The sequence below is a fragment of the Cetorhinus maximus genome, unplaced genomic scaffold (assembly GCF_964194155.1).
Source record: "Cetorhinus maximus unplaced genomic scaffold, sCetMax3.hap1.1 HAP1_SCAFFOLD_402, whole genome shotgun sequence".
Classification (NCBI taxonomy): Eukaryota; Metazoa; Chordata; class Chondrichthyes; order Lamniformes; family Cetorhinidae; genus Cetorhinus; species Cetorhinus maximus.
Window position 1 is genome coordinate 242,985 of NW_027596348.1, and position 24,516 is coordinate 267,500.

Genomic DNA, 24,516 nt, shown 5'->3' on the forward strand with positions numbered 1-24,516 from the left:
CTTGATGAGTCATTGCAGTGCATCTTTTAGGTGGTACACACTGCTGCTACTGTGCGTCGGTGGTGGAAGGATTGAATATTTGTTGGATGGGTTGCCAAACAAGCAGGGCTGCTTTGTCCCGGATGGTGTCGAGCTTATTGAGTGTTGTGCGAGCCGCACTTGCCCAGGGAAATGGGGAGTATTCCATCATAGTCCTGACTGGGGTCTTGTCGATGGTGGACAAGTTTTGGGGAGTCAGCAGGTGAGTAATTCTCCGCAGGATTCCCAGCCTCTGACCTGCTCTTGTAGACACCATATTTATATGGCTGGTCCAGTTCAGTTTCTGGTCAATGGTAACCCCCTGGATGAAGTTAGTGTGGGATTCAGCAATGGTAATGGCATTGAATGTCAAGGGGTGATGGTTAGATTCTCCCTTGTTGCAGATGGTCATTACCTGACACTCATAAATTCAGGTATTGGGGACTAAATCAGGGGAAGATACTCTGAACAATTATAAAGCCCTGGTTAGACCGCAGCTAGATTAATACATCCAGCTCTGATCACCACACATGAGGGAGGATGTGAGAGCCCTGGAGGGACTGCTGAAGATATTTAGAAGATTAAAGCCTGTGTATTGTCCACACAGACGGGCAGTGAGCTGCTGGACCCTATCCTGTGCTGATTCATTCCTGTCAGATCCTCACACCTTGTTCAAGGCTGTCAGACAGGATGGCACCTGGTGTCCGGTCAGTTCCGTGTTCCAGGGAAATATTTAACAGGCCGGTAAACTGCTCATAGTGACTGATGTGTGCTTCAACTCTGATTCTCGCATGGAACTCTTTATCCACTCATTGCATTCCAGACAGCTCCAAACTTTCATCCCACTCCTGGATACAGGAGAGTAGTTTCGTCTCCAGCTAATGTCCATCACTGGGAGACAGTAGAAGACCCATTAAAGGGAGGTTCATAGAGTCATCACGGCTCAGGAAGCCATTCGGCCCATCCAGTCCATGGAGATAGACGGCAGTGAGGGATAAACAAAGATAGGATTCCTGGGAAGAGGGAATGGGTAGGGGTTTGTGGGAATGAGGAAATTGAGATCAGAATTTCCTGGGTTCAATGTACTGAGTGTGTCGGCAATAAAGATGTGAGGGGGCAGGAGGGAGTGGAGGTAGGTTCTCTAGAAGGGGAGGGTGGAGGCTGTACCTCTGGTTGCGCTCAGTCACACGAGTGAAGGATCATGGCCTCATTAGGAGAAGTGAGTGGTACTTGGCCCTACAAAGGATAGACCACACTTGGAGAACTGTGCACAGTTCTGGTATCCATATCCTGTGGATAGACCACACTTTGTGCATTGTACACAGTTCTGGTCTCCATATCCCTCAGTTAGACCACACTCGGTGCACAGTGCACAGACATGGCCTCCATATCACTCGATTGACCTCAGTTGAGGGGGAACTCTCCAACTGTTCTTATACTTGGACACTGGGTTAATTTCAACGTCGGGAGATTAGAAACTAATTGGAAACAAATTAAAATGTTTAGCAGTTGAACGAGAAGGAAGATGAGGAGAATTCCTTTTGACACAAAGAGTTGTTGTGATCTGGAATGTGCTGCCCGAACGGATAATGGAAGCAGATTCAATAGCAACTTATCAAAGGGGAATTGTATCAATAATTGACTGGGAACATAATGGCGGGGCGGTGGGTGAAGAGAACAGATTGAGGAGGCATAATTTAGTAGAACTATCAAAGAGCCAGCAGAGGCTCGATGGGCCAAATGGACCCCTTCCTTGCAAAATTATCTTTGCTTTAAACACAGTGAAGCATCCCTTTAAACCTCCAACATTTCAATCATTACACAGATCGGTTTCTCCCAACACTAATGAAATATAGGATGTCTTGGGAGGCACATTTAGTCTTTCACTCGAGAAACTGATGGTCTCAGTTAATGAACAGTTCCTTTAACAAGCTCAAGTTGGAGCCAGTGCTCACCGTGTGGTTGTGTGAATATTAACTACAGAATGCTCCATGCGTTGATATAAAGGGCAGCCGTAATCCAGCCACCTCATTGTGACTCTGAGAGGATCAGAGGAAGATGAGGAAAGCACTGCTCTTGCTGCTTGGACTCCTGGTGCTGCTACAGTCCATCGCTGAGGGTGGAGTCTTGAGTGCAAAGAAGCAGCGTGAGTACCACTCTCCCAGGAGTGACACAGCAGAAACATTCAGGGAATGAAGAGGAGGCCATTCAGCCTCTTCAGCCTGTGCTACTAATCAATTGTTGTCTTAACTTCATCCGCCCATCTTTGTTCCACAACCCTTAAGACTTTTCCCAAACAGAAAGCTGTCCATCTCAGTTTAGCACCCTTCCATAAATCACCTTTAAAAGAAAAATAATCCTCCTTCCCGATAAAAACCCAAGCAGCTTTCCTAGTCGCCTTGTGCTTCTCATCGACGTGCTGACCCTCGGTTAGATCCTCCATATCCCTCGGTTAGACCACACCTGGAGAACTGTGCACAGTTCAGCTCTCCATATCTCTCGGTTTGACCACTCTTGGAGGACTGTGCATAGTTCTGGTCTCCATATCACTATTTAAGGCCACACCTGGAACTTTGTGCACAGATCTGGTGTGGTTGAGTGTGTTGGGGAGGGGGGGGGGTGGGTTTGTGGTTGCCTTGTTTTAGGGGTTGTGTTTGTGGGGGTTGGTGATGTTGTGGATGTGGGGGTGGTTAGCTTGTGGGTGTGGGGGTGTTGGGGTTGTGGGTGTGGGGGTGGTGGGGGTGTGGGTGTGGGGGTGGGGGGGTGCGTGTAGGGGTGGGTGTGTGGGTGTGGGGAGTGAGGGTGTGTGGGTGTGGGTGTGTGGGTGTGGGGGTGGTGGGGTTGTGGGTGTGGAGGTGGGGGTGTGGGTGTGGGGGAGTGGATGTGGGTGTGTGGGGGTGTGGGTGTGGGTATGGGTATGGGTGTGGAGGTGTGGGTGTGGGTGTGGTAGGGGTGTGGGGGTGGGGTTGTGAGTGTGGGGGTGTGGGGGTGTGAGTGAGGGGGTGTGGTTGGGGGTGTGGGTGTGGGTGTGGGTGTGTGTGTGATTATTATCTACAGATTATACTCTGAGTTTATATAAAGAGCTCCTGTAGCCCAGGCAGTTCAGTGTGGCTCTGAGGAGCTCAGTGGAAGATGATGAAAGCACTGCTCTTGGTGCTGGTGCTCCTGGTGCTGCGACACATCATCGCTGAAAACTATATTTACGCAGGTCATTGAATCTCTCAGTCGCCAATCTATGAAACCATTCACAGGAACAGGAATAGGCCATTCACCCACTCAAACATGGGCTGCCATTCGATTGGATCATTGTTGATCTGTATTTAAATCCATTTCTGCAGCTTGGTTCTGGAACATGAACCGTACCTTGGTAGCAAAACCCTTCAATCCCAGCGTGGGAATGGTTGAAAAGTTTGTAAATTATATTTATTTTTGTTTAACTGTGCTCCAACCTCCAAAATTGAGCCCACGGAAACTTAAAATTGCAACAAAATTCCAAGATGTTGCAGGTTTTTACCACTGTTGAGGCCTGCATATCCCCTTGTTAGACCACACTCGGAGCACTGTGCATAGTTCCAATCTCCATATCCCTCAGTTAGACCACACTCGGAGCACTGTGCACAGTTGAAGTCTCCATAACCCTCGGTTAGAGCACACTCGGAGCACTATGTACAGTTCCGATCTCCATATCCCTCAGTTAGACCACACTTGGAGCACTGTGCACAGTTCCGATCTCCATATCCCTCAGTTAGACCACACTCAGACCACTGTGCACGTGTCTGGCCTGCATATTCCCTAGTGTGGCGTCACTCGTAGCACTGTGCACATGTGTGGCCTGCATATTCCCTACTGAGGCCTCAATCGGAGCACTGTGCACATGTGTGGCCTGCATATTCCCTAGTGAGGCCACACTCGGAGCACTGTGCACATGTGTGGCCTGCATATTCCCTAGTGAGGCCTCACTCGGAGCACTGTGCACATCTGTGGCATCCATATTTCTTGGTTAGACAACATTGGGTCAATGTGGACAGTTCTGCTCTCCATGTCGCTTGGTTACGTCACCCATAGAGAGCTGTGAGTAGTCCTGTTCTCCAGGCCATTGCCTCGTCCTGAAAGACCAAAATAACAATAGTGCAATAAAGTTTAGGGTGATGCATAATAAATGTTTGAGTGAGAGTCGAGGGTCCTTTCTGGTGGCATCAACAGCGGATTCCTTTCTGCATTTCAGGTTGTTGGCAAATACGAGGGGGAACCTGTCGATGGGGAAAATGCCGCAGAAACGAGGGTTTGATATGGAAGAAGTGCTATTGGTTGTATGAATGCTGCGTGGTGAAGCGAATCATAAAAGGAGGAATCGTGTCTGGGTCAGCAAGGCCCGTGACTCCAGCACCAGGTCCAATGCCCGTGACTCCAGCACCAGGTCCAATGCCCGTGACTCCAGCACCAGGTACAAGGACCGTGACTCCAGCCCCAACTCCAATGGCCGTGACCCCATACCGCCCTGAGGCTCCACGGACTGTGTAGGGCCCGTGCCCCCTGACCCACTGGTTCTTGGATCATGTGAATAAAACTGGCTGAGTTGGTCACCGCCTCTTGTCCGTGTCTCATTTCTCACTCGGATCGGTGTGTCTCCACATTGACAGGGAGGGAAGGGAGAGGTCAGACAATGGGAGGGCCACATTCAGGTCCTGTAGCTCCAGAATAATCATTTTCACAGAGTCATGCCTCAGAGCCATTGTCCCAGACGTGTCCATCACCATCCCTGGGTATGTCCCTGTCCCACTGGCAGTGACTCAGTGCTCTGCAGGCGGGAGGGAGTTTCCATTGGAGTCCTCAATATTGACTCATGACATCAGGTCAAACATGGGCAAGAAAATGGCTCCTTCTGATTCTCGTCTACTGCCCTCCCTCAGCCGATGATCCAGCACAAGTGTTCTTGGAGTAAAGGGCTGTTTGTCAGATTGGAGCATGTTGACAGTGCTGTTCCCCCAATTACTGACATCAGGAATACGGGGACATTCCAAAACTTGTCGATGAAACTATACTTGAAGTCATGGCAACCAGTGAGGACGATAGATATCGATGGAAACAGGACGCAGATAGGAGGGCAGAATTGGAAGAAAAGTGGCTGACGGACATTATGGGCTACATGACACAATTTTAAAGAGCGTTCAGAGACAGAGGGATATGGGGTGTTCCGAAATTTTATCTTTGACATTTGGCAGGGCAGGATGAGAGAGCAGTTAGTGAAGCGTGGAGGGTATTGGGTTCCAATGTTTAAAATTCATTCATTGAATGTGGGCATCGCTGGCTAGGCCAGCATTTAATGCCCCTCCAAAAATGCCCCTTGATAAGGTGTTGGTGAGCCACTGCAGTCCCTGTGATGTAGGTACATCCACAGCGCTGTTAGGGAGGGAGTTCCAGGATTTTGACCCAGCGACAGAGAAGGAACGGCCGATATATTTCCCAGTCAGATTGGAGAGTGGCTCAGAGGGGAACTTCCAGGTGGCGGTGTTCCCATGTGTCTGCTGCCCTTGTCCTTCTAGATGGTAGAGGAGGTGGGTTTGCAAGATGCTGTCGAAGGAGCCTTGGTGAGATGCTGCAGTGCATCTTGTAGATGGTACACACTGCAGCCACTGTGCGTCGGTGGTGGAGGGAGTGAATGTTTCTGGATGGGGTGCTGATCAAGCCGGGCTGCTTTGTCCTGGATGGTGTCGAGCTCCTTGAGTGTTGTGGGAGCTGCACTCATCCAGGCAAGTGGAGAGTATTCCAACAAAATCCTGACTGGTGCCTTGTCGATGGTGGACAGGCTTTTGGGGAGTCAGGAGGTGAGTTACTCGCCACAACATCCCCAGCCTCTGACCTGCTCATGTAACCGTTGGTTAGATTCTCTCTTGTTGGAGATGGTCATTGCCTGACACTCTAGAGTACAGGTACTGAGTGTTATATCAGGGGATCTTAATCTAAACAATTATAAAGCCCTTGTTAGGCGGCAGCAAGATTAATACATCCAGCTCTGATCACCACAGATGAGGGGGGATGTGAGAGCCCTGGAGGGTCTGTTGAGGATATTTAGAAGATTAATGCCTGTGTATTGTCCACACGGACGGGCAGTGAGCTGCTGGACCCTATCCTGTGCTGATTCATTCCTGTCAGATCCTCACACCTTGTTCAAGGCTGTCAGACAGGATGGCACCTGGTGTCCGGTCAGTTCCGTGTTCCAGGGAAATATTTAACAGGCCGGTAAACTGCTCAAAGTGACTGATTTGCGCATCAGCTCTGATGGCCGACATGGAACTCTTTATCCACACATTGCATTCCAGACATCCCCAAACTTTTATACCAATCCTGGATACCGGAGTATAGTTTAGTCTCCAGCTAACGCCCTTCACTGGTGGGCAATTGAAGACCCATTAATGGGAGGTTCATAGAGTCATCACAGCTCAGGAAGCCATTCGGCCCATCCAGTCCATGCAGATAGACGGCAGTGAGGGATAAACGAAGACAGGAACCCTGGGAAGATGGAATGGATATGGGCGTGTGGGAATGAGGTAATTGAGAGCAGAATTTCCAAGGTTGGAGGTACCGAGTGTGGCGGCAATTAAGATGTGGAGGGGCAGGTGGGAGAGGAGCTAGGTTCTCTAGAAGGGGAGGGTAGAGGCTGTACCTGTGGGTGAGCTCAGTCACACCAGAGAAGGATCATGGTCTCATTGGGAGAAGAGAGTGATACACTGGCCCTATAAAGGATAGATCACACTCGGAGAACTGTGTACAATTCTGGTCTCCATATCCCGCGGGAAGGCCACACTTGGAACATTGTGCACAGTTCTGCTCTCCATATCCATTGTCCTGGCCACACCTGGAGCACTGTGCACAGTTCTGGTTTCGTTTACCCTCGGGCAGACCACGCGTGGAGCACTGTGGACAGTCCTGGTCTCCATATCCGTCATTCAGACTCCACTCAGATCATTGTGCTCAGTTTCTGTCTCCATATCACTCGGTTCACCAACACTCAGAGCACAGTGCACAATATTGGCCTCTATATCCCTCGGTTGACCACACTTGGACACTGTTCACAGTTCTGGTCTCCAAACCCTCGATTGGACCACATCTGGGGCATTGTGCACAGTTCTCGTCTTCATATCCCATGGATAGACTACACTTGCTGCGCTGTGGACAGTTCTGGTCTCCATATCCCGTGGCCTGGCTACACTTGGAGCACTGCGCACATTTCTGGTTTCCTTATTCCTCGAATGGATTACAGCTGGAGAACTGTGCACAAATCTGGTCTTCATACCCGTTGGTTAAACCACATTTGGTGCACTGTGTGCAGTTCTGCTCTCCATAACCCTTGGCCTGGCCACACTTGGAGCACTGTGGACAATTCCGGACTCCATAATCCATAGTTAGGCCACACTTGATGCACTGTGCAACGGTCTAGTCTCCATATCGCTGTTTCCGGTCAACCTGTAGAACTGTCCATAGTTTCGGACTCCATTTCCCTGAGTTCAGCACACTCGGAGCACTTTGCACTGTTTTGTCCTCAGTATCCCTCGGATGATGACACTTGAAGCACTTGCACAGTTTTGGACACCTATATCCCTCTGGCCGGCCACACCTGGAGCACCGTGCACAGTTCTGGTCTCCATATCCCCCAGTTGGACCACACTTAGGGCCCTGTGCAAAGTTCTGCTCTCCATTATTCTTGATTAGTCCACCCATCGAACGCTGTGAGTAGTCCTCTTCTCCATGTCCTTTGTCTAGGTCTCACAGACCAAACAGGCAATAGTGCAATATTGGTATGTGGCAGTTAAAGGGGGCTTCAACATTTAGGGTGATAAAAAATAAATGTTTGAGTGAGAGTCGAGGGTCCTTACTGGTGGCATCAGCAGCGGATTCCTTTCTGCATTTCAGGTGTTGTCTCTGCATGTGACCGAAATAAAGCGGCCACCTGTCAATGGGGACAGTGCTGCAGAAACGATGGTTTGACACGCCACAAGTGCTATTGGTTGTATGAATGCTGCGTGGTGAAGCGAATCATAAAAGGAGGAATCACGTTTGGGTCAGCAAGGCCCGTGACTCCAGCACCGTCTAGAGGCTCCAGGACTGTGTAGGGCCCGTGCCCCCTGACCCACTGGTTCCTGGATCATGTGAATAAAACTGGCTGCGTTGGTCACCGCCTCTTGTCCGTGTCTCATTTCTCACTCGGATCGGTGTGTCTCCACATTGACAGGGAGGGAAGGGGGAGGTCAGACAATGGCAGGGCCACATTCAGGTCCTGTAGCTCCAGCATAATCATTTTCACAGAGTCATGCCTCAGAGCCATTGTCCCAGACGTGTCCATCACCATCCCTGGGTATGTCCCTGTCCCACCGGCAGTGACTCAGTGCTCTGCAGGTGGGAGGGAGTTTCCATTGGAGTCCTCAATATTGACTCATGACATCAGGTCAAACATGGGCAAGAAAATGGCTCCTTCTGACTCTCGTCTACTGCCCTCCCTCAGCCGATGACCCAGCACAAGTGCTCTTGTAGTAAAGGGCTGTTTGTCCACACAGAGAGCAGTTAGTGAAGCGTGGAGGGTTTTGGGATTCATTCTTTAAAATTTATTCATGGAATGTGGGCATCGCTGGCTAGGCCAACATTTAATGCCCCTCCCAAATTGCCCCTTGAGAAGATGGCGGTGAGCCGCTGCAGTCCCTGTGGTGTAGGTACACCCACAGCGCTGTTAGGGAGGGATGTCCAGGATTTTGACCCAGCGACAGTGAAGGAACGGCCGATAAATTTCCAAGTCAGGATGGTGAGTGGCTCAGAGGGGAACTTCCAGGTGGTGGTGTTCCCATGTGTCTCCTGCCCTTGTCCTTCTAGATGGTCGAAGAGGTGGATTTGAGCAGCGCAAACGAAGGAGCCTTGGTGAGTCACTGTAGTGCATCTTGTAGATGGTACACACTGCTGCTACTGTGCGTCGGTGGTGGAAGGATTGAATGTTTGTGGATGGGGTGCTGATCAAGCGGGGCTGCTTTGTCCCGGATGGTGTCGAGCTTCTTGAGTGTTGTGCGAGCCGCACTCATCCAGGCAAATGGGGAGTATTCCATCATAGTCCTGACTGGTGCCTTGTCGATGGTGGACAGGCTTTGGGGAGTCAGCAGAGTGAGTTATTCTCCGCAGGATTCCCAGCCTCTGACCTGCTCTTCTAGACACCGTATTTATATGGCTGGTCCAGATCAGTTTCTGGTCAATGGTAACCCCCAGGATGAAGTTAGTGGGGGATTCAGCAATGGCAATGGCCTTGAATGTCAAGGGGTGATGGTTAGATTCTCCCATGTTGCAGATGGTCATTACCTGACACTCAAAAATACAGGTATTGGGGACAAAATCAGGGGAAGATACTCTGAACAATTATAAAGCCCTGGTTAGGCCGCAGCTAGATTAATACATCCAGCTCTGATCACCACACATCAGGGAGGATGTGAGAGCCCTGGAGGGGCTGCTGAGGATATTTAGAAGATTAAAGCCTGTGTATTGTCCACACAGACGGGCAGTGAGCTGCTGGACTCTATCCTGTGCTGATTCATTCCTGTCAGATCCTCACACCTTGTTCAAGGCTGTCAGACAGGATGGCACCTGGTGTCCGGTCAGTTCCGTGTTCCAGGGAAATATTTAACAGGCCGGTAAACTGCTCATAGTGACTGATGTGTGCTTCAACTCTGATTCTCGCATAGAACTCTTTATCCACTCATTGCATTCCAGACAGCTCGAAACTTTCATCCCAGTCCTGGATACAGGAGAGTAGTTTCGTCTCCAGCTAATGCCCATCACTGGGAGACAATTGAAGACCCATTAAAGGGAGGTTCAAAGATTCATCACGGCTCAGGAAGCCATTCGGCCCATCCAGTCCATGCAGATAGACGGCAGTGAGGGATAAACAAAGACAGGATTCCTGGGAAGAGGAAATGGATAGGGTTTTGTGGGAATGAGGAAATTGAGATCAGAATTTCCTGGGTTCAATATACTGAGTGTGTCGGCAATAAAGATGTGAGGGGGCAGGTGGGAGAGGAGCTAGGTTCTCTAGAAGGGGAGGGTGGAGGCTGTACCTCTGAGTGAGCTCAGTCACACCAGAGAAGGATCATGGCCTCATTAGGAGAAGTGAGTGGTACACTGGCCCTGCAAAGGATAGACCACACTTGGAGAACTGTGCACAGTTCTGGTCTCCATATCCTGTGGATAGACTACACTTTGAGCATTGTACACAGTTCTGGTCTCGATATCCCTCAGTTAGACCACACTCGGTGCACAGTGCACAGACATGGCCTCCATATCACTCGATTGACCTCAGTTGAGGGGGAACTCTCCAACTGTTCTTATACTTAGACACTGGGATAATTTCAATGTCGGGAGATTAGAAACTAATTAGAAACAAATTAAAATGTTTAGCAGTTGAACGAGAAGGAAGATGAGGAGAATTCCTTTTGACACAAAGAGTTGTTGTGATCTGGAATGTGCTGCCCGAACGGATAATGGAAGCAGATTCAATAGCAACTTATCAAAGGGGAATTGTATCAATAATTGACTGGGAGCATAATGGCGGGGCGGTGGGTGAAGAGAACAGGTTGAGGAGGCATAATTTAGTAGATCTATCAAAGAGCCAGCAGAGACTCGATGGGCCAAATGGACACCTACATTGCAAAAATATATTTACTTTAAACACAGTGAAGCATCCCTTTAAACCTCCAACATTTCAATCATTACACAGATCTGTCTTTCTGAATACAAAAGAAATAAAGGATGACTTGGGCGGCACATTTAGTCTTTCACTCGAGAAACTGATGGTCTCAGTTAATGAACAGCTCCTTTAACAAGCTCAAGTTGGAGCCAGTGCTGACCGTGTGGTTGTGTGAATATTAACTACAGAATGCTCCATGCGTTGATATAAAGGGCAGCCGTAATCCAGTCACCTCATTGTGACTCTGAGAGGATCAGCGGAAAATGAGGAAAGCACTGCTCTTGCTGCCTGGACTCCTGGTGCTGCTACAGCCCATCGCTGAGGGTGGAGTCTTGAGTGCAAAGAAGCAGCGTGAGTACCACTCTCCCAGGAGTGACACAGCAGAAACATTCAGGGAATGAAGAGGAGGCCATTCAGCCTCTTCAGCCTGTGCTACTAATCAATTGTTGTCTTAACTTCATCCGCCCATCTTTGTTCCATAACCCTTAAGACTTTTCCCAAACAGAAAGCTGTCCATCTCAGTTTAGCACCCTTCCATATACACCTTTAAAAGAAAAATAATCCTCCTCCCCAATAAAAACCCGAGCAGCTTTCCTAGTCGCCTTGTGCTTCTCATCGACGTGCTGACTCTCGGTTAGATCCTCCATATCCCTCGGTTAGACCACACCTGGAGAACTGTGCACAGTTCAGCTCTCCATATCTCTCGGTTTGACCACTCTTGGAGGACTGTGCATAGTTCTGGTCTCCATATCACTATTTAAGGCCACACCTGGAACTTTGTGCACAGATCTGGTGTGGTTGAGTGTGTTGGGGAGGGGGGGTGGGGTTGTGGTTGCCTGGTTTTAGGGGTTGTGTGTGTGGGGGTTGGTGATGTTGTGGATGTGGGGGTGGTTAGCTTGTGGGTGTGGGGGTGTTGGGGTTGTGGGTGTGGGGGTGGTGGGGATGTGGGTGTGGGGGTGAGGGTGTGGGTGTGGGTGTGGGGGTGTTTGTGTGGGTGTGGGGAGTGAGGGGGTGTGGGTGTGGGTGTGTGGGTGTGGGAATGGTGGGGTTGTGGGTGTGGAGGTGGGGGTGTGGGTGTGGGTGATTGGATGTGGGGGTGTGGGTGTGTGGGTGTGTGTGTGGGTATGGGTGTGGAGGTGTGGGTGTGGATGTGGTCGGGGTGTGGGTGGGGGTGTGGGTGTGTGTGTGATTATTAACTACAGATTATACTCTGAGTTCATATAAAGAGCTCCTGTAGCCCAGGCAGTTCAGTGTGGCTCTGAGGAGCTCAGTGGAAGATGAGGAAAGCACTGCTCTTGGTGCTGGTGCTCCCGGTGCTGGGACACATCATCGCTGAAAACTATATTTACGCAGGTCATTGAATCTCTCAGTCGCCAATCTATGAAACCAATCACAGGAACAGGAATAGGCCATTCACCCACTCAAACATGGGCTGCTATTCGATTGGATCATTGTTGATCTGTATTTAAATCCATTTCTGCAGCTTGGTTCTGGAACATGAACCGTACCTTGGTAGCAAAACCCTTCAATCCCAGCGTGGGAATGGTTGAAAAGTTTGTAAATTATATTTATTTTTGTTTAACTGTGCTCCAACCTCCAAAATTGACCCCACGGAAACTTAAAATTGCAACAAAATTCCAAGATGTTGCAGGTTTTTACCACAGTTGAGGTCTGCATATCCCCTTGTTAGACCACACTCGGAGCACTGTGCATAGTTCCAATCTCCATATCCCTCTGTTAGACCACACTTGGAGCACTGTGCATAGTTCCAATCTCCATATCCCTTAGTTAGACCACACTCGGAGCACTGTGCACAGTTCCGATCTCCATATCCCTCAGTTAGACCACACTCGGAACACTGTGCACAGTTGAAGTCTCCATAATCCTCGGTTAGAGCACACTCGGAGCACTGTGTACAGTTCCAATCTCCATATCCCTCAGTTAGACCACACTTGGAGCACTGTGTACAGTTCCGATCTCCATAATCCTCGGTTAGACCACACTCGGAGCACTGTGCACAGTTCCGATCTCCATATCCCTCAGTTAGACCACACTCGGAGCACTGAGCAAAGTTGAAGTCTCCATATCCCTCCATGAGACCACACTTGGAGCACTCTGCACAGTTGAGGTCTCCATATTCCTCGGTTACACCACACTCAGAGCACTGTGCACGTTTCTGGCCTGCATATTCCCTAGTGAGGCCTCACTCGGAGCACTGTGCACATGTGTGGCCTGCATATTCCCTAGTGAGGCCTCACTCGGAGCACTGTGCACATGTGTGGCCTGCATATTCCCTAGTGAGGCCTCACTCGGAGCACTGTGCACATGTGTGGCCTGCATATTCCCTAGTGAGGCCACACTCGGAGCACTGTGCACATGTGTGGCCTCCATATTCCCTAGTGAGGCCTCACTCGGAGCACTGTGCACATGTGTGGCCTGCATATTCCCTAGTGAGGCCACACTCGGAGCACTGTGCACATGTCTGGCCTGCATATTCCCTAGTGAGGCCACACTCGGAGCACTGTGCACATGTGTGGCCTGCATATTCCCTAGTGAGGCCACACTCGGAGAACTGTGCACATGTGTGGCCTGCATATTCCCTAGTGAGGCCACACTCGGAGCACTGTGCACATGTGAGGCCTGCATATTCCCTAGTGAGGCCACAATTGGAGCACTGTGCACATCTGTGGCCTCCATATTTCTTGGTTAGACAACATTGGGTCACTGTGGACAGTTCTTCTCTCCATGTCGCTTGGTTACGTCACCCATAGAGAGCTGTGAGTAGTCCTGTTCTCCAGGCCATTGCCTCGTCCTGAAAGACCAAACTAACAATAGTGCAATAAAGTTTAGGGTGATGCATAATAAATGTTTGAGTGAGAGTCGAGGGTCCTTTCTGGTGGCATCAACAGCGGATTTCTTTCTGCATTTCAGGTTGTTGGCATATACGAGGGGGAACCTGTCGATGGGCAAAATGCCGCAGAAATGAGGGTTTGATACGGAAGAAGTGCTATTGGTTGTATGAATGCTGCGTGGTGAAGCGAATCATAAAAGGAGGAATCGTGTCTGGGTCAGCAAAGCACGTGACTCCAGCACCAGGTCCATGGCCCGTGACTCCATACCCAACTCCAATGGCCGGGAAACCAGCACCGCCCTGAGGCTCCACGGACTGTGTAGGGCCCGTGCCCCCTGACCCACTGGTTCCTGGATCATGTGAATAAAACTGGCTGCGTTGGTCACCGCCTCTTGTCCGTGTCTCATTTCTCACTCGGATCGGTGAGTCTCCACATTGACAGGGAGGGAAGGGGGAGGTCAGACAATGGCAGGGCCACATTCAGGTCCTGTAGCTCCAGCATAATCATTTTCACAGAGTCATGCCTCAGAGCCATTGTCCCAGACGTGTCCATCACCATCCCTGGGTATGTCCCTGTCCCACCGGCAGTGACTCAGTGCTCTGCAGGCGGGAGGGAGTTTCCATTGAAGTCCTCAATATTGACTCATGACATCAGGTCAAACATGGGCAAGAAAATGGCTCCTTCTGATTCTCGTCTACTGCCCTCCCTCAGCCGATGATCCAGCACAAGTGCTCTTGGAGTAAAGGGCTGTTTGTCAGATTGGAGCATGTAGACAGTGCTGTTCCCCCAACTACTGACATCAGGAATACGGGGATATTCCAAAACGTGTCGATGAAACAACACTTGAAGTCAGGACAACCAAGTGAGGACGATGGATATCGATAGAAGCAGGACGTAGATAGGAGGGCAGAATGGGCAGAAAAGTGGCCGATGGAATTTTGTAGAGAGGGGTATGAGGTGGTGCATTTTGACAGAAGGAATAGGGAGAGGCATTATAGGCTACATGACACAATTTAAAAGAGCGTTCAGAGACAGAGGGATATGGGGTGTTCCGAAATGTTATCTTTGACATTTGGCAGGGCAGGATGAGAGAGCAGTTAGTGAAGCGTGGAGGGTCTTGGGCTTCATTGCTTAAAATTCATTCATGGAATGTGGGCATCGCTGGCTAGGCCAGCATTTAATGCCCCTCCCAAATTGTCCCTTGAGAAGGTGGTGGTGAGCCGCTGCAGTCCCTGTGGTGTAGGTACACCCACAGCGCTGTTAGGGAGGGAGTTCCAGGACATTGACCCAGCGACAGTGAAGGAACGGCCGATATATTTCAAAGTCAGGATGGTGAGTGGCTCAGAGTGGAACTTCCAGGTGATGGTGTTCTCATGTGTCTGCTGCCCTTGTCCTTCTAGATGGTAGAGGAGGTGAATTTGGGCAGAGCTATCGAAGGAGCCTTGGTGAGTTGCTGCAGTGCATCTTGTAGATGGTACACACTGCAGCTACTGTGCGTCGGTGCTGGAAGGAATGGATGTTTGTGGGTTGGGTGCCAATCAAGCGGGGCTGCTTTGTCCTGGATGGTGTCGAGCTTCTTGAATGTTGTGGGAGCCGCACTCATCCAGGCAAGTGGGGAGTATTCCATCATCGTCCTGACTGGTGCCTTGTCGATGGTGGACAGGCTTTGGGGAGTCAGGAGGTGAGTTATTCTCCCGCCGGGTTCCCAGCCTCTGACCTGCCCTTGTAGCCACAATATTTATATGGCTGTTCCTGTTAGGTTTCTGGTCAACGGTAACCCCCGGGATGAAGTTATTGGGGGATTCAGAGATGGCAATGGCCTTGAATGTCAAGGGGCGATGGTTGGATACTCCCTTGTTGCAGATGGTCATTACCTGACACTCAAAAATACAGGTATTGGGGACAAAATCAGGAGAAGATACTCTGAACAATTATAAAGCCCTGTTTAGGCCGCAGCTAGATTAATACATCCAGCTCTGATCACCACACATGAGGGAGGATGTGAGGGCCCTGGAGGGGCTGCTGAGGATATTTAGAAGATTAAAGCCTGTGTATTGTCCACACAGACGGGCAGTGAGCTGCTGGACCCTATCCTGTGCTGATTCATTCCTGTCAGATCCTCACACCTTTTTCAAGGCTGTCAGACAGGATGGCACCTGGTGTCCGGTCAGTTCCGTGTTCCAGGGAAATATTTAACAGGCCGGTAAACTGCTCAAAGTGACTGATTTGCGTTTCAGCTCTGATGGCCGACATGGAACTCTTTATCCACACATTGCATTCCAGACATCTCCAAACTTTCATCCCACTCCTGGATACAGGAGAGTAGTTTCGTCTCCAGCTAATGCCCTTCACTCGGAGATAATTGAAGACCCATTAAAGGGAGGTTCATAGAGTCATCACGGCTCAGGAAGCCATTCGGCCCATCCAGTCTATGCAGATAGACGACAGTGAGTGATAGATGAAGGCAGGGAAGTGGGAATGGATAGGATGTTGTGGGTTTGCGCTAATCGAGAGCAGAATTTCCAGTGCTGGAGGTACCGAGTGGGGCAGCAATTAAGATGTGAGGGGGCGGGTGGGAGAGGAACTTACTTCTCTAGAAGCGGAGGGTAGAGGCTGTAGCTCTGGGAGAGCTCAGTCACACCAGAGAAGGATCATGTTCTCATTGGGAGAAGAGAGTGATACACTGGCCCTACAAAGGATAGATCACATTTGGAGCACTCTGCACTGTTCCACTCTGCATATCCCTTGGCCTGGCCACACTTGGAGCACTCTGCACAATTCTGATTACCTATCCATCAGTTTGACCACACTCGGAGCACCGTGCACAGTTTTGGCCTCCATATCCCTCTGTTCTGACAAATGTGGATCACTGTGCACAGTTATGGGCTCTACACCACACTTGAAGCACTGGGTACAATAATGTTCTCCATGTCCCTTGGCCTGGCTACAATTGGAGCACTGTGCACGGTTCTGGCCTCCATACCCCTTGTTTAGACAACACTTGGAGCATTGTGCACAGTTCTGGTCCCTATATCGCTCGTTGACCACACTTCGAGCACTGTGCACAGTTCTGGCCCCCATACCCCGCATTTGGATGATACTTAGAGCACTGTGCACAGTCCTGGATTTGGGCAGCGCGATCGAAGGAGCCTTGGTGAGTCGCTGCAATGCATCTTGTAGATGGTACACACTGCTGCTACTGTGCGTCGGTGGTGGAGGGAGTGAATGTTTGTGGATGGGGTGCCAATCAAGCGGGGCTGCTTTGTCCCGGATGGTGTTGAGCTTCATGAGTGTTGTGGGAGCCGCACTCATCCAGGCAAGTGTGGAGTATTCCATCATAGTCCTGACTGGTGCCTTGTCGATGGTGGACAGGTTTTGGGGAGTCAGGAGGTGAGTTACTCTCCGCAGGATTCCCAGCCTCTGACCTGCTCTTGTAGCCACAGTATTTATATGGCTGGTCCAGTTCAGTTTCTGGTCAATGGTAAACCCCAGGATGAAGTTAGTGGGAGATTCAGAGATGGTATTGGCATTGAATGTCAAGGGGCGATGGTTAGATTCTCTCATGTTGCAGATGGTCATTACCTGATACTCAAAATTACAGGTATTGGGGCCAAAATCAGGGGATGATACTCTGAACAATTATAAAGCCCTGGTTAGGCCACAGGTAGATTAATACATTCAGCTCTCACCACACATGAGGGAGGATGTGAGAGCCCTGGAGTGGCTGTTGAGGATATTTAGAAGATTAAAGCCTGTGTATTGTCCACACAGACGGGCAGTGAGCTGCTGGACCCTATCCTGTGCTGATTCATTCCTGTCAGATCCTCACACCTTGTTCAAGGCTGTCAGACAGGATGGCACCTGGTGTCCGGTCAGTTCCGTGTTCCAGGGAAATATTTAACAGGCCTGTAAACTGCTCAAAGTGACTGATTTGCGCTTCAGCTCTGATGGCCGACATGGAACTCTTTATACACACATTGCATTCCAGACATCTCCAAACTTTCATCCCACTCCTGGATACCGGAGAGTAGTTTAGTCTCCAGCTAATGCCCATCACTGGGAGTCAATTAAGTACCCAATTAAGGTCGATTCATTGGGTCATCACGGCCCAGGAAGCCATTCGGCCCATCCAGTCCATGCAGATAGACGGCAGTGAGGGATCAATGAGGACAGGGGCCCTGACGAGAGGGAATGAATACAGGGTTTTGGGAATGAGGTAGTAGAGAGCAGATTTTCGAGGGTTGGAGGAACCGAGTGGGGAGGGAAATAAGATGTGAGGGGGCGGGTGGGAGAAGAGATAGGGGTTTTGGAATGAGGGATGGAGACTTTATCTCTGGGTGAGCTCAGTCACACCTCCAACACTGGAAATTCTGCTCATATTACCTCATTCCCACAAGCCCGTATCTATTCCCTCTTCCCAGGGGTCCTGTCTTTGTTTATCCCTCACTGCCGTCTATCTGCAGGGACTGGATGGGCAGAATGGCTTCCTGAGCCGTAATGGCTCTATGAAACTCCCTGTAATGGGTCTTCTATTGTCTCCCAGTGATGGGCATTAGCTGGAGACTAAACTACACTCCGGTATCCAGGAGTGGGATAATAGGTTGGAGATGTCGGGAAGTGCAATGTGTGGATAAAGAGTTCCATGTCGGCCATCAGAGCTGAAGCGCAAATCAGTCACTCTGAGCAGTTTACCGGCCTGTTAAATATTTTCCTGGAACACGGAACTGACCGGACACCAGGTTCCATCCTGTCTGACAGCCTTGAACAAGGTGTGAGGATCTGACAGGAATGAATCAGCACAGGATAGGGTCCAGCAGATCACTGCCCGTCTGTGTGGACAATACACAGGCTTTAATCTTCTAAATATCCTCAGCAGCCCCTCCAGGGCTCTCACATCCTCCCTCATGTGTGGTTATCAGAGCTGGATGTATTAATCTAGCTGCGGCCTAACCAGGGCTTTATAATTGTTCAGCATAAGTTCCCCTGATTTTGCACTCAGTACCTGTACTTATGAGTGTCAGGCAATGACCATCTCCAACAAGAGAGAATCCAACCATCACCCCTTGACGTTCAATGGCATTACCATCACTGAATCCCCCGCTATCAACATCCTGGAGGTTACCATTGACCAGAAACTGAACTGTACCATCCATATAAATACTGTGGTTACAAGAGCAGGTCAGAGTCTGGGGATGCTGTGGCGAGTAACTCACCTCCTGACTCCCCAAAAGCCTGTCCACCATCGACAAGGCACAAGTCAGGATTTTGTTGGAATACTCTCAACTTGCCTGGATGAGTGCAGTTCCCACAACACTCAAGAAGCTCGACACCATCCACGACAAAGCAGCCCCACTTGATTGGCACCCCATCCAGAAACATTCACTCCCTCCACCACCGACGCACAGTGGCTGCAGTGTGTACCATCTACAAGATGCACTGCAGGAACTCACCAAGGTTCCTTCGACAACATCTTGCAAACCCACGACCTCTGCCATCTAGAAGGACAAGGGCAGCAGACACATGGGAACACCATCACCTGGAAGTTCCCCTCTGAGCCACTCACCATCCTGACTTGGAAATATATCGACCGTTCCTTCACTGTCGCTGGGTCAAAATCCTGGAACTCCCTCCCTAACAGCGCTGTGGGTGTACCTACACCACAGGGACTGCAGCGGCTCACCACCAACTTCTCAAGCGGCAATTTGTGAGGGGCATTAAATGCTGGCCTAGCCAGCGATGCCCACATTCTATGAATTAATTTTAAGCAATGGAGCCCAATACCCTCCACGCTTCACTAACTGCTCTCTCATCCTGCCCTGACAAATGTCAAAGATAAAATTTCGGAACACCCCATATCCCTCTGTCTCTGAACGCTCTTTAAAATTGTGTCATGTTGCCCATAATGCTTCTCCCTATTCCTTCTGTCAAAATGCATCACCTCATACCCCTCCCTACAAAATTCCATCTGCCACTTTTCTCTCCATTCTGCCCTCCTATCTACATCCTGTTTCCATCGATATCTATCGTCCTCACTGGTTGCCATGACTTCAAGTATTGTTTCATCGACAAGTTTTGGAATGTCACCGTATTCCTGATGTCAGTAATTGGGGGAACAGCACTGTCTACATGCTCCAATCTGACAAACAGCCCTTTACTCCAAGAGCACTTGTGCTGGATCATCGGTTGAGGGAGGACAGTAGACGAGAATCAGAAGGAGCCATTTTCTTGCCCATGTTTGACCTGATGTCATGAGTCAATACTGAGGACTCCAATGGAAACTCCCTCCCACCTGCGGAGCACTGAGTCACTGCTGATGGGACAGGGACATACCCAGGGATGGTGATGGACACGTCTGGGACAATGGCTCTGAGGCATGACTCTGTGAAAATGATTATGCTGGAGCTACAGGACCTGAATGTGGCCCTGCCATTGTCTGACCTCCCCCTTCCCTCCCTGTCAATGTGGAGACACATCGATCCGAGTGAGAAATGAGACACGGACAAGAGGCGGTGACCAACGCAGCCAGTTTTATTCACATGATCCAGGAACAAGTGGGTCAGGGGTCACGGGCCCTACACAGTCCGTGGAGCCTCTAGATGGTGCTGGAGTCACGGGCCTTTGAATTGGGTCTGGAGTCACTGGCCTTGGTTTCCCATCCCTGCTTCATCCGTATATGAGTTGTCTCAACAAGCAGCATTTCAACGGCGATTGGCACTTTTTGGATACTGAAACCTTGTTTCTGCGGCAGTGATCCCCTCGACAGGTGCCCTCTGGCATTAGGTCACATTCAGTGGGCATACCTGAAATGCAGAAAGGAATCCGCTGTTGATGCCACCAGTAAGGACCCTCGACTCTCGCTCAAACATTTATTACGTGTCACCCTAAATTTTGAAGCCCCCTTTTCACTAACACATCTGATATTACACAATCGTCAGTTTGGTCTCTGAGGCCTAGACAAAGGACATGGAAAACAGAACAGCGCACAGGGCTCTATGGGTGGCCTAAATGAGGTAGATGTAGAGCAGAACTGTGCACAGTGCTACAAGTCTGGTCTAACCAAGGAATATGGAGCCCTCATGTTCCACCCAATAGCGTCAGGTGTCCCCACACTCGGCCCTTTCAGTTCCCCTTCACTTACACTGAATCTACTTTCCAATGTACAGGTCGCCAGAGAATAACCGACAATGGCTTCTCTTTCTGTTCCTGCTCCCATACCTCTGGTGTCCCCCAAGGACCGACACCACAGCCTCCACACCTCCCCACCCCACATCCCAACACACACATACCCTCACACCCACACCCCCACACCCAAACCCCGACCATCTTTGTGGAACAAAGATGGGCGGATGAAGTTAAGACGCTAATTGATTGGTAGCATGAAGAGGCTGAATGGCCACCTGTTCAATCCCTGAATGTTTCTGCTGTGTCACTCCTGGGAGAGTTATACTCACGGCGTCTCCTTGCACGCACGACTCCACCCTCAGCGATGGGCTGTAGCAGCACCAGGAGTCCAAGCAGCAAGAGCAGTGCTTTCCTCATCTTCCACTGATCCTCTCAGAGTACAATGAGGTGACTGGATTATGGCTGCCCTTTATATCAACGCATGGAGCATTCTGTAGTTAATATTCACACAACCACATGGTGAGCACTGGCTCCAACTTGAGCTTGTTAATGGAGCTGTTCATTAACTGAGAACAACAGTTTCTCGAGTGAAAGACTAAATGTGCCGCCCAAGTCATCCTTTATTTCATTAGTATGCAGAGAGACAGATCTGTGTAATGATTGAAATGTTGGAGGTTAAAGGGATGCTTCAGTGTGTTTAAAGTAAATATATTTTTGCAATGTAGGCGTCCATTTGGCCCATCGAGTCTCTGCTGGCTCTTTGATAGATCTACTAAATTATGCTTCCACAACCTGTTCTCTTCACCCACCGCCCCGCCATTATGTTCCCAGTCAATTATTGATACAATTCCCCTTTGATAAGTTGCTATTGAATCTGCTTCCATTATCCGTTCGGGCAGCACGTTCCAGATCACAACAACTCTTTGTGTCAAAAGGAATTCTCCTCATCTTCCTTCTCGTTCTACTGCTAATCATTTTAATTTGTTTCCAATTAGTTTCTAATCTCCCGACATTGAAATTATCACTCCCCTACTCGAGTACCTAGCTCCTCTCCCACCCACCCCCTCACATCTTAATTACCGCCTCACTCGGTACCTCCAACCCTGGAAATTCTGCTCTCGATTACCTCATTCCCACAAGCCCCTATCCAATCCCTCTTCCCAGGGGTCCTGTCTTTGTTTATCCCTCACTGCCGTCTCTCTGCATTGACTGGATGGGCCGAATGGCTTCCTGAACCGTGATGACTCTATGAACCACCCTTTAATGGGTCTTTTGTTGTCTCCCAGTGATGGGCGTTAGCTGGAGACCAAACTACTCTCCTGTATCCAGGAGTGGGATGAAAGGTTGGAGATGTCTGGAATGCAATGTGTGGATAAAGAGTTCCATGTCGGCCATCAGAGCTGAAGCACAAATCAGTCACTTTGAGCAGTTTACCGGCCTGTTAAATATTTCCCTGGAACACGGAACTGACCGGACACCAGGTGCCATCCTGTCTGACAGCCTTGAACAAGGTGTGAGGATCTGACAGGAATGAATCAGCACAGGATAGGGTCCAGCAGCTCACTGCCCGTCTGTGTGGACAATACACAGGCTTTAATCTTCTAAATATCCTCAGCAACCCCTCCAGGGCTCTCACATCCTCCCTCATGTGTGGTGATCAGAGCTGGATGTATTATTCTAGCTGCCGCCTAACCAGGGCTTTAAAACAGTTCAGAATATGTTCCCCTGATTTTGCACTCAATACCTGTACTTATGAGTGTCAGGAAATGACCATCTGCAACAAGAGAGAATCTAACCATCGCCCCTTGACATTCAATGCCATTACCATCACTGAATCCCTCACTATCAACATCCTGGGGGTTACCATTGACCAGAAACTGAACTGGACCAGACATATAAATACTGTGGCTACAAGAGCAGGTCAGAGGCTGGGAATCCTGCGGAGAGTAACTCACCTACTGACTCCCCAAAGCCTGCCCACCATCGACAAGGCACAAGTCAGGATTTTGTTGGAATACTCGCCACTTGCCTGGATGAGTGCGGCTCCCGCAACACTCAAGCAGCTCGACACCATCCAGGACAAAGCAGCCCCACTTGGTCAGCACTCCATCCACAAACATTCACTCCCTCCACCACCGACGCACAGTAGCAGCAGTGTGTACCATCTACAAGATGCACTGCATCGACTCACCAAGGCTCCTTCGATAGCTCTGCCAAAATCCACCTCTTCGACCATCTAGAAGGACTAGTGCAGCAGACACATGGGAACACCACCACCTGGAATTTCCCCTCTGAGTGACTCACCATCCTGACTTGGGAATATATCGGCCGTTCATTCACTGTCACTGGGTCAAAATCCTGGAACTCCCTCCCTAACAGCGCTGTGGGTGTACCTACACCACAGGGACTGCAGCGGCTCACCACCACCTTCTCAAGGGGCAATTTGGAAGGGGCATTAACTGCTGGCCTAGCCAGCGATGCCCACAACCCATGAATAAATTTTAAAGAATTAATCCCAATACCCATCACGCTTTGTTGTGTTGTCTAACTAAGGGTTACGGAGACAGGAACTGTGCAGAGTGAGCCTAGTGTGGTCATACGAAGGATAATGAAGATCAGAATGGTGCACAGTGCTCCAAGTGTTGTCTAAGCAAGTTATAAACACACCAGAACTGCTCTCAATCTGAAAGCTACAATGTATTTTACACAACTTAATACCAGCACAGTCCTGATGGGCTGAATGGTCTCCCGTTGCCTGTCTCAGTGTTTCTATAAATTGAGCACTGAGGGATATACTCACTTTCCAATGTAGACGTTGCACTCACTCCTCCATCGGCAGTGATGGGCTGCACCAGCACCAGGAACCCAAGCAGCAAAAGCAGTGCTTTCCTCATTCTCCGCTGATCTCCTCCCAGTCACAATGAGATAGCTGGAGCACAGACGCTCTTTATATGTACACACAGAGCATTCTGTAGTTAATAATCACACACACGCGGCGCGGGTAGACTCTAACTTGGACACGTTGAAGGGAACGTTCACTAACTGAGTCCAACATTAACTGGAATCAAGTAGGTTTCTTTATTAATAGGAAGAGGGACAGATCTGAATAGTGATTGAGCTGACAGAGCTTTTCGGATTCATTTGCTCTGTTGGAAATAAGAATCATACAATGGAGACGAAGGCCATTCAACCCATTGTGCCCGTGCTAGCAGTTTCCACCATCTGCAAGGGTGGGGTTGATACCCAGGTTCCCCCCGGAGCTTTCCCCTGTCTGTCTGGATTATTAGCCCAGTGACACTGCCCCTGCACCATCGCCTCTGCGGCAGGGAGCGTTGTGTATCCAAGTGTTCTAGTTTGTGTTAAAGTCCCGATCAAACAAAGTGTAACTAACAGGCAGCGCTGTCTCAGGGGCTAAATACCCTCTTCCTCTGTCTATGAATTGCTCTGATAAGGCAGGTGGTATTTACCAGGCTGAACAACCCCCGCAAGGGAAACTTGGACAAGCTATCACGACTGTTTTGCAATTTGTATTGATTATGAGCTGGGCTTGTGTCCTGTAGTCAGAAGTAATGAGTCCACTATCGCCTATGAACAGAAACAGTTAAACACACACAGAAGATCACAGTTACACAGTTATAACAGTTCCCCAGATTTCTACTTTAACCAGACTCTCAACTACACACCCCCTTTAAGGCAACAGTCCCAATAAGTTCCAAATTATCAACACACCCGAGAATATTGCCACAAGCAACCACTGGGGCACAATGTGATGTCAAAGGCTTTTGACACATGTAAGGGTGAGATACC

At 49.7% G+C, this 24,516-nt stretch overlaps 1 long non-coding RNA gene across 1 annotated transcript in view; it reads left to right on the forward strand.

The window, feature by feature from the left end:
- The first annotated feature begins 207 nt into the window (after positions 1-207).
- LOC144673609 (uncharacterized) overlaps positions 208-24,516 on the forward strand; it is a 79,353-nt gene continuing 55,044 nt past the window's right edge. The window contains exon 1 of the long non-coding RNA XR_013574391.1: positions 208-241. This is a non-coding gene — a long non-coding RNA (uncharacterized LOC144673609). The remainder of the gene's footprint in view (positions 242-24,516) is intronic.